At 43.8% G+C, this 13,610-nt stretch overlaps 1 long non-coding RNA gene across 1 annotated transcript; it reads right to left on the minus strand.

The window, feature by feature from the left end:
* Positions 1-206: 206 nt before the first annotated feature.
* LOC142818395 (uncharacterized) lies at positions 207-9,573 on the minus strand. Its single transcript, XR_012895886.1, has 3 exons — positions 9,525-9,573; positions 4,528-4,686; positions 207-2,432 (listed from the first exon to the last, which is right to left on the minus strand). It is a non-coding gene; the product is annotated as an uncharacterized LOC142818395 (long non-coding RNA).
* Between the last annotated feature and the right edge of the window lie 4,037 nt (positions 9,574-13,610).

Here is a 13,610-nt window from a genome sequence, read left to right on the forward strand (position 1 = left end):
GGGTCCATTGAAAGGAGATTGGACTTGTGGATGCCTTAGGGGTCTGCAGCAAGGACCTGCTTTGGGAAGCCCCCTCTTTGGAGGTGAATGTGACAGCATTGAGACACCACCCAGAAGCAGGCGCCACAGACACTCTGCAGATTCATGGGATGGCTCTCACAGATCTTGCACATGCATAAGATGATAGATCTGCAAGAGGAGGGGCAGTGGCATAGTGGGGGGGCCAGAGGGGTCAGTTGCCTCTGGGAGAAAAATAATATAAAATTTAGTTAAAAATAGAAGTCACACGTTTTTAAAAGGAATACCGTATCTCCTGCCTTTTGTCTATTTTTGTCTCTTTAGGCCCCCAGTTAAAATTTTCAAAAGCACTCAAGTGACAAAAGTCATTTTTGAAAATTGGACTTGGAAATCTAGAAACAATAGACTTCCCCACACCAAACTGATGTCCCATGCAGTGGTAGCTGTCGGGAGTGGCCAGCTTCCATAGAGCAATAGCAACACACTTCTACAGGGGGATGGCAGCCCTCAAACAGGTGTCCTAGCATTGCAGGGCAGGGGCAAGCCAGGAACAGAGCTCCTGGAAGGTGGACTTCCGTATCCGAAAGTTTCGGAGCCACTGGTTGTCGTCCCACTGCTGCATAACTAGCTGGTCCCACCAGTCCGAATTGGTGTCCAGCCTCCAAACTTGCCTCTCTAGGAATAAATTCGGGGGCAAAGGCAGTAGGGCTGCAGCCTGAGCAGGGGGCTCAAAGCTTGGCTCTGATTCCAGCTCTGCCCCAAATCTCATCATGCTATCCAGAGCATGAAGCAGAACTTCCAGTAGCACAGTGTGGGGCCATTGCCTGCCTAGGGGTAGCTTGGGTTCTATGGCCAAAACTTCTGTCGATGGAAGCCTGTAGTCTAGACGTACCCACAGTGTCACAACCAGAAGATGGGCAGTGTCAATAGTAGCACTGATAATGTCTCTTTGTAAGCCAGGCACACCCACAATGTAATTTGAAACTTCATAGGTTGTCTACCATACCAGTAAAGCTAGAAATAGTTAGCAACAAACCAACCTCATTATGGTCTGTTCTTTTGGGCAAGTGGCTGGGGGATAGAGTATCTAATACTCCAAACTGATGAAATGTCCCTATTTCATCCTCTCAAGTGCAAGACTATGAGTCTCAAGCATCTGAAGGGAAAGCTGTGGCCAAATCCACTATTGCAGCTTTAGTGAAAAGTGAGCCCTATCCTGCCACCTGCTTTTTCCCCCCTTTTTGACCCATTTATCATACGATATATTTTAGAAAAGATGTCTGTCTGACTGTCCATCCATCCATGAGTCTGTTAAGATCTCCTCCTAAACGGTAAGAGCTACGATAACCAAATTTTGTATGCTGCTTCCTCTTATCATAACTTAAAGTATGGTTAGGGGTTGGTTGTGCCAGCACAAGGGGATGTGCCTAGAATTTAATTGTTTCTCATAAATGGAAAAGGAGGGCTGTGATAGGAGGGACAGTTATGAATGACTGCAGGGGAGCAGCAATTGCCTCAGCCCTAGCAAGAGAACACTGTCTGGCAGCACAGCTCCTGCCACCTAAGCCTGCCCCTAGGAGAAACTGGTAAGTGGTGTGAAAAGCCCCCACTACCCTGAACCAGCCCCGGTCCCAGGCAATACCAGGTACATCTTCTAGTAATATAAATTTGCAATTCTACTGCAGAATACTACTGACTAAGTTGGTTTCCAAACTCTAGATGCAATTTATAGTGGTCTTTGCATATTAATATTCACCTTCTTGAGCCAAATGGAAGGGAAAATCTTTATTCATAAAAACTGATTGTTCTAAACTTAGCAGCCATAAGGATAATATGCACTAAAGCAGACAAGTGCCAAAAGGGGCAGGAAAAGAGCTATAGCTATGAAAATTGGGGGACCAGGTGAATCTTCCTGTGACACACACACACTTTTCTTTCTTTGCTTCTTTATCCATTGTTGGTATGTCTAGTGCCTCATTCAATCCAATGGGGTTGCTAATTAGAACTTTAGCAAAGAAAGCCATTTATTTTTAAATTGTTCACGATTTAATAATAAATTATGGTGTTTTATTCAGAAAGCTGTGTACCCTGTTTTTGAAGCTCTTGAGATCCAGGACAAAATAATAAAGAATTATTTAAAATATACAAGAAAATAACGTAATAATAACACAGCCTCCTGTAGTCCAAAGAGATTAATAATCCTGTTTAGCTGCTGTATGGCACTGTTTGTCCGTATGTATCAAGGCACTCTGCAAAGGCTAGTTAATATCACTGTCTCTCTTATGGGTAGGAAAATTAAGGAATAAATAGTTGACATGGCTTGCCTGAGTTCAGTCACAGCTGGGAATAAAGTTTAGGTTCCTGAATCCTGTTATGCTTTAGCCACTGGGCCACACTTCTTCCCAATGAGAGATCTGTTACAAAAATAAGGAGGGAAGGTACAAAGTATGGGTCTAAAATGTCATCATATCAACAGTGAACAGTCCTTTTATACAAGATACAGTAGATACATCGGTTAATGAGATGCTTTGTGTCATGGTGGGATTACTCACTGGGTTGAGTTAGTAGAAGTGCTCCATTGACTTGATGACTTTTTGGTTCTGAATAGCTGATGTCACCCCCTAGGGGATAATCACTTCTTTTATGGGTGGGAAGTAAACTACACATGTTAGATTTCTGTGTATCAGAATGAGACCATGCTTACAAAGATTCTCCTTGAAAAGTAATGCAGGATTTTTTTTCGGCCAGAGGGAGGGGGGTTGGTGAGTGTAACGGCCGGAGGGAGGAGGTATTGGTGAGTGTAGGTGCCAGAGGGAGGGGGGTTGGTGAGTGTAGCGGCCAGAAGGAGGGGGGTTGGTGAGTATAGCGGCTACATGGAGGGGGGATGGTGAGTGTAGCAGCTGGGGCGGGGGTTTTTGCGAGTGTAGTGGCCATAGAGAGGGGGTTTGGTGAGTGAAGTGGCCAGAGGGAGGGGGGTTGGCGAGTGTAGCGGCTAGAGAGAAGGTGTTGGCGAGTGTAGCGTGCACAGGTAGGGACACTGGTGAGTGTAACAGCCAGAGAGAGGGAGTTTGGTGAGCATAGCAAGCAAGCAATGGGTTCAGCTCTGTAGTAAATCATAAAGGAAATGAATGCAAAACCTGTTAACTAGAGTTGGTGAAGTTTTGCATCTCATGATTTATGAACTTGTGAATCTGCTTGCAAGCATCTCAAAATAAACTATCCTAAAATTTTGGTGTTTTAACCTGATTGATTCTCACTTGTCACAGAGATTATGCTTATCTGAAATTATATGAGCTAGCCATTGTAGAAACCTGCCCTAGTTTCTTTTACACTCACAATCTGAAATAGTGACACAAATGAGGTGATGTCTCTGATGTTCTGCTCCTAATTTCTTTTTCCTGTTTAAGCAGCATAAATATTTCATGCTGAAATGTTCTTAGTTCATTTTTAATTTTGTGTAAGCTAAATACAGTTTTAAAGAATCAGTAGAGTAACTTTTATTGTTCAATATTTAAAGGAAATGTTTAATGTTTAAACACTTAAATTCTTCTGATTGCTAAATTATTTAAATTAGATGGAAACTGCTTACTGAAGGTGTCACAAATTATATCAGTTTTCAGCCAGAACTTCAGTGAAACAAGTGTAATTAAATATATTTGGCCTGCTTCACCACAACTTTAGCCTTATGTAGTCATTTAGGCTACAGTACAGCAAAACACATAAGCTTCTGTTTAAGACAATTGAAGTCAAAGGCCCAAGTCAAATATTGAAAAGTATCATGCATCTTAAAGTGAATGGATTTTCAATTTCAAATTAGGTGCATGCCTAAGTGCTTTGCTATACTGGAATCTTAAAGTGTGCATAATGAATATAAAATATTATCAAATCAGAATTCCTCATACATTCTGGTGGTAACATATTATGTCCATTTTATGAATAAGCAAAATACTTCCAAAAGCACAAGGCAATGGAGAATTAGGGTTTTTATAAAAAAAAAAAAAAAAAAAACCTTTAAAAAAATAGTATTTTAAAGTATGAAATCTTACAGAAGTGGGTAACATGAAAGTTAGTCTCCCTTTAAACAAGTTTTCCTCCATGTACATTCCTGCAGCCTCTATCTTTCAGAAGCAAACATTTATGGTAGGATCATGTTACTTCTTGTAATAACTTTATATTTTCCCAATAAAAAAATATATTTGGTGGTGCCTGAGTGGGACTAGGTGGGGCGGGGGTGCAGAGGCTTCCTACTGGCACTTCCTAGAGCTAGCCCGGGACTCAGAATTGGGTCATGCAGACCAAACCTGGTTGTGCCCTCCAGACTGGCCTGTGGAGGGAACAGGAGGGACCACACAGACCTGCCAGAATTGGATGGGCCAGTAGTGCTGAGCACACGGGCTTCACTTCCTGGCCTTGATGGTGTTCTGGGAGGGACTGAGGGGCTTCTCCCACATCTGGTGCTGCATCTCAGGGCTGAGAGGGAAGCCACTCAGGGGCATGGAGGCCACTTACCTGGGATGGTGGCTGGCAAGATGGCAAGCCCCAACTCCAGCTGGCCACTCCCTTCCTGGTGTGGCTGTCCCCAGTGGTCACTCTGTAGTATAGCTGCCTCCCATGCTCACTGCCCTCAGTGGTGACTGTGCAGGGCTGCATCCCTCTGATCAGCCTCCTCTGTTTCCATGTTACAGAAAACAATTGAATTTCAGACACATCCTATTTTCTTGGCACAACCAAAGCCTTACCTTGCTATAAGTTAAGGTAAGAGGAAGCTGCCTACCAAATTGGTCCTAGATCTTTAGGAAGAGTTCTTGAACAAATGGACTCACAGACAGATAATTGCCTGAGAGAGAGAGAGATTTGTCCTTATAGATTTGATACCACTACATTTTCAGCCTTATCCTGCTTTCTCAGCAAAACTGAAACTACCAGTGAACTCAAAGGACAATTTAATTTCCAAAAGAAATCCAGGCAGGCCCCAGCTTCTTCACCTGCTTCTTGAAAGTGCCTTTTACATCCTTCATTAATTAATGCAGTTTCCATCCAGGAGTAAAAAATTGCAATAGCTATATTGATAAAATGAGCCCAGATGGGTGAATTTAATCCTCATGCACTTTGGACACCTTTTGTCCACACCTGCTTCCCCTACAGCAAAAGTCCAAAGAAGATCTCTGATTAAGTCAAAGGTTGTGATGACGTTGTTAGAGTATGTCTGGCTGTGGAGAGGACTGGGACTGAGGGAGTCATGACTTCACCTATGATACTTCCCCAATGGCTCCTCTATTTCCATGCTTCCCAGATCTCTTCAGACCCACCTACCTCTTGCCAAAGTGTCTTTGTATTAGAAGATATCTTAATTATGGCTTTAAGTTTTCCTTACTCTTACAGAATTATCCAAGGTTGAAAAAGCATTTTAATACTTAGATTCTCATTTTGTTTATCATTTATGTTCCTCATTTACTAAGCAGGGTGAAATTAAAACACTCAGACTAAATTTCTCAACAAAAGAGCAAAAATGGTGACTTCTTAATGGAAAGTTATGTTATGTATTTAATCTTATGAAACTAATCTTCATGATTCAGCCTTTTGTCTTTCTTGTGTCATTTGAGTAGGCCATGATATTTCATACAAGAAAAAAATTGTAATCAGAAACATAGAGGTACCAAATGTTGGTCATTTAAGCAACAGAACTTAATCATATCCATTCCTAAGCAGAGAGGCTGTTTTTCTACCTATACTTATTTGATTGCACATTTAGGGTATGTCTACACTGTGGGCAAAAGCTGAGTTAAGATACGCAACTGCATAGCTGAAGTAGAAATAGCTTAATTAGGCTTTTGGCACTGTCGACACAACAGCAAGTCAAAGGAAGAACACTCTTCTTTCAACTTCCCTTACTCCTCGTGAAATGAGGATTACAGATGTCAGAGTATGAAGTCTGTTATTTCAAAATTATTTCAAAATACCAGGCTTGCTGTGTAGATGCACATTCTGTTATTTTGAAATAACATGAGTTATTTCAAAATAGGCGTACAGTGTAGACATAGCCTTATGGTTGGAGGATGCAGTTAAAATGCACTATTTTCCCTCATCTATTGTCTTCAGATTCTCACTATCCTGCAGTCTCCACAATCTCTGTTTATCCTATTTATCCGCACTGCAGTCGAATAGGCTCAGAGACTTCTTTGAAATTATTGTATCCTTTACTGATCTTTCTTCTTTATCTGAAATAAGTAACTCAACCCTGTTCATATTTTTTTATCATCTAAACAAAGGATGATATTTCTTTTTCTCCCAGATTTCTTCAAATAAGCTATATCTGTTACAAAACTATTCTGACAGACCAAAGGACAGTCATTAAAAATACATGGGACATTATACTGCGTCATTTATACTTAATATGTGCAGTAAAGTGATCACTTAAATATTTTACTTTGGCACATTTGCTCTATTTATGCACTGCAGTTACTTATCAAGTGTTTCCTTTTGGAAGCACATTATGAAACCAAAGTTTAGTCTCTTGCTGTACCTTCACCCCATGCCACTAATAAAACATTTGGCAGATGTTTCCCCTTCTCTCTTTTCAGTTTAATCTTCTCTTTTTATTTCTCTCAATAAATCTCCTTACAAGCCATTTCAAAATGTTGCCATGTGTTTTTAAGCAAACTGCAACATCTGGTAGAATAATTACTGTGCTTTCTAATGAAATGTTCAAAAAATGTGGACAGGAAACTTATGTATGAGAGTGGGTAAGAGGTCCTTTATTTTCTATAATATTCTTCTAAGATTCCTTCTCAAAAAAACAGCAGCACAAAATTAGGGCTTTGTTTAACCACTGAAATGCTTCCATCATTAAGGATTAATATTCATGATCATGAAATGTAAAAAGCACTCGGTAGCTTTCTCTTGAACTTACTTAGACCTGGTCCACACTACAAGTTTAGGTAGAAGTTAGCCACATTCGGTCGATTTTATAACCAATGAGTCTACACCTCCAAGCCCCTTCCTCTGACTTTAAGAGAAGTTAAAAATTGATTTCCAGCCTCCTGCTTGATGAGAGGAATAGCACTAAATGTGACCTTAGATAGTTAAATTTGGGATAGTGCAGATACAGTGCTTTTAAAAACTCAACTCTTTTCAACTCTAGGAAGTGTCCTACCGTGCCCCCATGTGACCACTCTGACCAGCACTTTTACCTCTGCTGCTTTCCCAGGAAAAGCTCTGGGAAATTTTGAATTCCATTTCCTCTTTGGCCAGAGTGGTGAGCCCAGGAGCACACTTCAGCAGTACACCTGATCACATATGCCCCTTTGCAAATGAGCTCAACAATGGAGTGTGCAGGAGATACTGGATCTGATTGATGTGTAGGAGAGGAATCTCTGCAAGCAGAACTCCAAATAAGCAGAAGAAATGCTGTTATCTATGCCAAAATCACTCAGACATGGCAGAAATAGGATAGAGCCCAAACCATTACAGCATAAGGTCCAGGTTTCTGAGCACATTCAGTCAAGCCTCTGCTCCCTATTATGCTCTCTGATTGTGAGAAGACTGATATTAAGCATGGCAACCTGGATGAAAATGGGGAAGCTCTATAACTGATAGCAATCCACCTCCTTTTGCTCATCCCCAACCCCAGGTTTACTGCACAGTTGTCAAGGGGCTTAAAGGGATTGTCCCAGAGAACAAGTCTTTTCCCCCTACCCTCTTACAGGTCCCTCCCCTTGTGCGAAGCGAGAGTTATAGTTTTCAGACATGATGCGGGATGAAGACATGCTGACCATGTGAAGCCTTTCAAGCCTGCCCAGTTGCCCTCCTGCCCCTCTTGCAGGTCACTGAGCTAAGGGAGAGTTACTGTCTATAGGCATGCTGGGGGTAGCAAACACACGCTGACCATATGATCACTCCAAACCTGCTTGGGCCCCCTCCCCTTGTAGGGCCCCTCATGAACACGGACCCCTTTGTAGATGCAGACATCTAGATAGCCATAAGAGCTATACTTGCAAGCATTCTGTCACATTTTCAAAGCAGAAGCAAAACAGCAGGTTCCACAACCTGTTACTTACGATGTCTGCCACCAAACTGAGTATAGCTGCCCTGTGCTGGGCTGTGTCTTCTGCCTTCCTGATCGACACTTGCAATGATAAATTTGGCTTTGTACATGTAACTGTTGTGCTTGGTGGAGCCAATAGCAGCAAGAGCTAGGTTCAATATCTGGGGGTTCTTCTCCATTTATCCAACATAGAACTGGCTGAGCTTCCACCCAGTAACCTGGAAAATTCACTCACTACTCATAGGCACCTCTGAGAAATAATGCTTCCCCACTTGCAAGCATAAAGTCTGTGTGTAGAAAAGAGCAGATAAGTGCTACTGAAAATGCACTCCGTTGATAAACCACAGCATGATATGAGAAGGGTTTGCAATGCGTGCCAAGCAGTTTGAAGCTGAGTAAGGTCCATGTTTGCCATGCGATGGTGTCTGCCTGGATAACCAGGGAAAAAAAGTGACACAAGATTGTTTGCTGTCACTTTTCAAGCAGGGAGGTAGGAGACAAGTGCATTATGGGAGGCTGACAACATGCACCCAGAACCACCCACTCTAATATTTTTGTCCCACCTGGCACGTGGAGCCTAACCCAAAATGCAAATGGTCAGGAGGAACTGTGGGATAGCTACCCACAGAGCATCACTGTTAATGTCAATGGCAGCTACTTTACTGGGGATGCACTCCATTGACCTCAGGTGCTGAGGGAGGACATGCACCTTCAACTTTTAAATTCAGAGACTAAAAAGTCAACCTAAATTTGTAGTCTAGACATACCCTTATAAGTAGAGGTCAGTTTGATCTGCTTCATTGTGGTATGCTATCCTGACATACTCCTCCAGAAGTCCTATATTTTTGCAGAGAGTTTCTAGTCCTTGTGTTTATAAAGAAAGCCTTCCAAATATGTCCTTGCGCAGCACTTATTTTTAAGTTGCATATAGACAGGAACAATGGTTTTAAGTAAAGTGTGAAAAGTGCCATTTGTTTTTGTGTTAAACTGGAAACCATAAAGTAACCAGTGGTATCTTCAGTAAACACCTTCAAGTATTGAAATTGAGGTAGACTTTGAAACTGGTACTGTCACAAGGGCCCCCTCAAACCGCACGTCTTTTCTTTGTTGCGCCCCTAACGGCATCGGTTGTGCGGTTGTCACCCTCGCGGGCGGGGTAAGGGATTCGGGCCCTCCCTCACTCCGGACCCCGACCCAGAGCCCTAACACCAGGAGCACAGCTCCTGAAGGAAGCAGGTGGGGGCTTACCCCTAAACACGCCTGCTTACGGGTTCCACGACCCTCCCTGGGCCTGTCACAGCCCGCCGGCGGGTCTCGCTGACCATTCCTTTGGCCCCCTGCAACAGGTCGGGAATTCACTCCCCTGCCTCCTTTTCAGCCGCCGCCCCCCTCTTCCCATTAGCTTCGCCGCCCCTTGCGTGCTCCTCCTCCCCCCTGTACCCGCTATGCCTTGATTTCTTACCTCCGGTCCAGCCCGCTTCCTCCGGTCCAGCCCGCTTCTTCCGGGTGCCCCACCCTTCTCATCCCAGTCGCGCCAGTGACGTCAGCAGGCATCCCCAGCACGCGGTGATGATCCCTCCCTTCCCCAATCTCCGGGCATGCCGGTGCAGCCAGGGCTAAACCTGCCACCCCACCGTCAGTATCCAAGCCTCCCGGTGCACGCTGGTGACGGGGTTGCTTCACCCCGTCACAGATACCATCATTTTCTGTCCCCATTTTAACCCTGGTTAAACACTGAAATGAAGGCACTTGAGAACTACCAACACCAAAACCATGAAAACTGATGATAACCCAATATTAAAACTGGAGTATTTTGTAATGAAAATAAACACAGAAGGATTGTAGAAATGGTCCAATCAAAAGTTAATTTTCAATGACTATTCAAGAAAAATGTTTTCATTTTTGCCTAGCTGGTTGAGCCATTGTTTAAGTGTTTGTACAGTAGTTAGTATAATGTAGCTTTGATTATGTCTGAGACTTTTGGATACTAGAAAAATAATTATCAATAAATAATAATAAGCAACAGTAAACAGATTATGATTAATGGGAACCTATGATACCAGGATAAAGGAACTGCCATGCTGCATCATATCAGGGATCGGTGTAGTATAGTTTTTTATATCTGTCAGGCAGTTACTTTAGGGACAGGTGCAAAAGACCTTGCAGTAGGCAAGCATCACAAAATGATTGTTAACCATCTATCTTTCCATTGCAAGTACTAATCTGAACAAATGTGTTCACAAAACAACAGGTGTTCTTCGTGGTACAGAAATAACTTTGGGAACTTGTAAATACAGTGCACAAAACATGTTTTTCTGCTTTTACACTGTACCGGTGCTTATTAGTCAGTGGAGATGGAACAGATGCCTGTCAAGTTATTCCCCTGTCTACCTTGATTTTTATAACTGTATCCCTTTCCATCATAGAAATACTATAAAGACCAATTATAGTACTGCATGTCTCAGTATAATTTAAAAGCAGAACCCTTGCTGCTCTAATAGGAAAGGAGCATGCAGAATGCCACAGTGTAAGAATACAAAAGCTATTATCACAATGCAAAGAGAGTTTGTAGCTGATGGTTCATTATCTGTTAAAGGATCACATTATAAGGTACAGCCACTCCCCGAATTGCGAATGGTCGTAACTCGACCGTTCGCACTTACGACCAAAGTTCCCATGGAGCGGTCATAAAGGCAGTCCCCGAGTTACGAACGCAACCCGTGCTTACGAACAGCACAGTCACGTGTAACTCAATGGGGTCCGAGTTACAAGCAGTTCGAGTTACGGACCAAGTGTTGGTCCGTATCTTGTTCGTAACTCGGAGAGTGGCTGTACTGTCCTTCCAACCCATTCTTCCTCCTAATTCTCCTAACTAAAGTGTTCCCCAATAAATCCTTTATCGTTTATGCCAAAAGCTTGCCGATAGACTTGTTGTGAAAAAGGAAAAAATATAGAGTTACTGTTCTAAACCAGAAACAGATTACAGACCCCCTTCAGTCAAGCACCTACATCCAACTTACTTCTGTCTTAGGACAGAAGCTGCTGTCATGTTTTGGGCCCCCTCAGAAGCCTCCATGGATATGTCATGGCATCAAGCTTGCTACAAAGCAGTGGATCTTTAAAGTTATGATTATTCCCACTCAATAGACAGTAGTGAAAAATGGGTACTGAGGAAGAGTGAAGAATGGCAGATTGATATTTTTTATTCTTATCATCTTTGCCAGTTGGTCCTTGTTAAGAGGCAGGCCAGGAGCAGGAAATGAGAATGTTCACAGCCAAGTCCAGCAATCACTTCCATAAAAAATGGTTTGCTTTAAGTGGGTTGTCAGGGCTGTTCCCCTCTCTGGCACTCCGAGTGCAGAAGGTGGGGGCCTGCAAAGACTTTTAATATACCTTTCCTCTATAGGCTCTGATTACAAAATCACCCCCAGTCAACAGATTCACTGACTTTGGGGGAGAGAGGGTAGTTGCCACCATGAAGTGGGGGCAAACACTTGAATTCTTCCCTAAAGATACTCCAAGCTCTTTTGCCACAGGAGAGCTTGAACAAAGAAAAGAGAAAAAAAAGTTGCAGTCTCAGGTAGCTGATCTAATCTGAGGCATGCGCACATGTACAGATAGACCTTCTGTACTTTCCAGGACACAAGAATCAAATCATCACCTTAAAAAAGTTATTTTTATTACAAAACAAAAGATATATTTGATACAGCATACTTGGTTGCTAGATGTTACAGAACAACTAAGAAAAACAAATTAAAACACAAAGAAAAGTCTCTGGGCACAATGCTAGATGGTAACTGGTGAGGGGAGGCATAGATTCACACAGAGCAGTTCAAACCAAAACACAAAATAATAAAAAAAAACCTTGATCACAACTAGATTCACTTTTCTCCCTTTACTTACTGACCATCCTCTCTTTGTTCAGTCAATTTCCATGCCCCAAATTCCTTGGAGGCATGGTAATTCTGCCTGAGTTTAAATCATTCTGTATCTTTCAGCTCCTGGTTTAACTCTCCCTCACAAAGAAAGCAGGCAAGTTATCTATATCCAATTCAAATTTCAGCACTGTATCTCAACTGGGTCTCCGGTCCCTCTGACAACACCCTTCCTAGCTACCTGAGTTTAACTTTTTAGTCACTGGGTGCTGACCAGCACTCCTCCTATCCATTACAGTGGTTTGGGGTACATATGTGTTAGAATAGAAGACTGAAAAATTCTGAAGTACATTTACCAAGGAATGCTGCTGCATGGCTGGCAATCATGTGGGTTGCTTAAAGGGATCCTCCTGGACAACCGTTGCTCTGCTCCTGCTTCTGGCTTGCCTACCTTCTAGAGGGAAAGCAAAGCAGCTGCAGTGTTTGCTCTCATTGCCCTGCTTCCTCGGACACCACAGCAGTTTATTTTCAGGTTTGGTTTTTTGCTTTGCAGTGTGTTTTTGGCCATGGAGCCTGAGCTGCCCCTGGGCAGGCGAGGGCCCCACACTGTGATGATGGAAGTTCTGCTGCATCTTCACAAGAGCATCATTCAGAGCTTAGCTTCAAGCCCCTCATCAGGCTGCAGCCCTACTGCCCTTACCCCCGAACTTATTCCTGGAAAGGTGAGCTTGGAGGCTGAACACCAGTTCCAGCTGGTGGGACTGGCTTGTTATGCAGCAGTGGAATGACGACCAGTGGCTCTGAAACTTCCGGATGTGGAAGTCCACCTTTCAGGAGCTCTGTGCCTGGCTTGCCCCTGGCCTGCACACCAGGACACCCGCTTGCTGTCCGCCATCGCCCTGGAGAGCGTGTCGCTATTGCTCTGTGGAAGCTGGCCACCCCCAACAGCTACCGCTCTGTGGGACATCAGTTCGGTGTGGGGAGATCTACTGTTGGGACCATCTTGATGGAGATAAGTCACTCTTGGGGAACAATCCAGGGGGGCGGGAGTGGGTGGTAAAGGGGACGGTCAGGACTGAGCACAGGGGATGGGGTGGGATTGGTAGAAGTCTGCTTGGCCTCACCCTGCAGTGGTGCGGGAAGCACGGAGGGGTTGACTGAGGGAGGGCTCTTGGAGTCTGGGAGGGGAAGGATGGAGGAGCACCTATCATCAGCTCACGCAATTCCTCTAGTGTCCTGTCCTGTGTGTTTGTATTTGTCCCTTTCTCCAGGTGGTGACAGCCATCAGTTCAGAGCTGCTTCACAGGACTGTCCACCTCAGAGACCTGCATACCATCTTGGCTGGATTTGCAGGACTGGGTTTTCCAAACTGCGGTGGAGCACTCGACGGGACTCACATTCCGATCCGCACACCACCCCATCGAGCTGCACAGTCTATTAATAGAAGGGGCTACTTTTCCATGGTGCTGCAGGCCCTGGTCGACCACCTGGGACAGTTCACAGACATTTGTGTTGAGTGGTCAGGCCTCACACACGATGCCCACATATTCTGGAACTCCTACCTGTACCACAGGCTGCAGGCTGGGGCATTCTTTCTGGAGAGGAACTATGCAGTCAGGGATGTGTAGATGCCTACGTGCATCGTGGCTGACTCAGCATACCCCCTTATTCCC

The sequence above is a fragment of the Pelodiscus sinensis genome, chromosome 15, assembly GCF_049634645.1.
Source record: "Pelodiscus sinensis isolate JC-2024 chromosome 15, ASM4963464v1, whole genome shotgun sequence".
Classification (NCBI taxonomy): Eukaryota; Metazoa; Chordata; order Testudines; family Trionychidae; genus Pelodiscus; species Pelodiscus sinensis.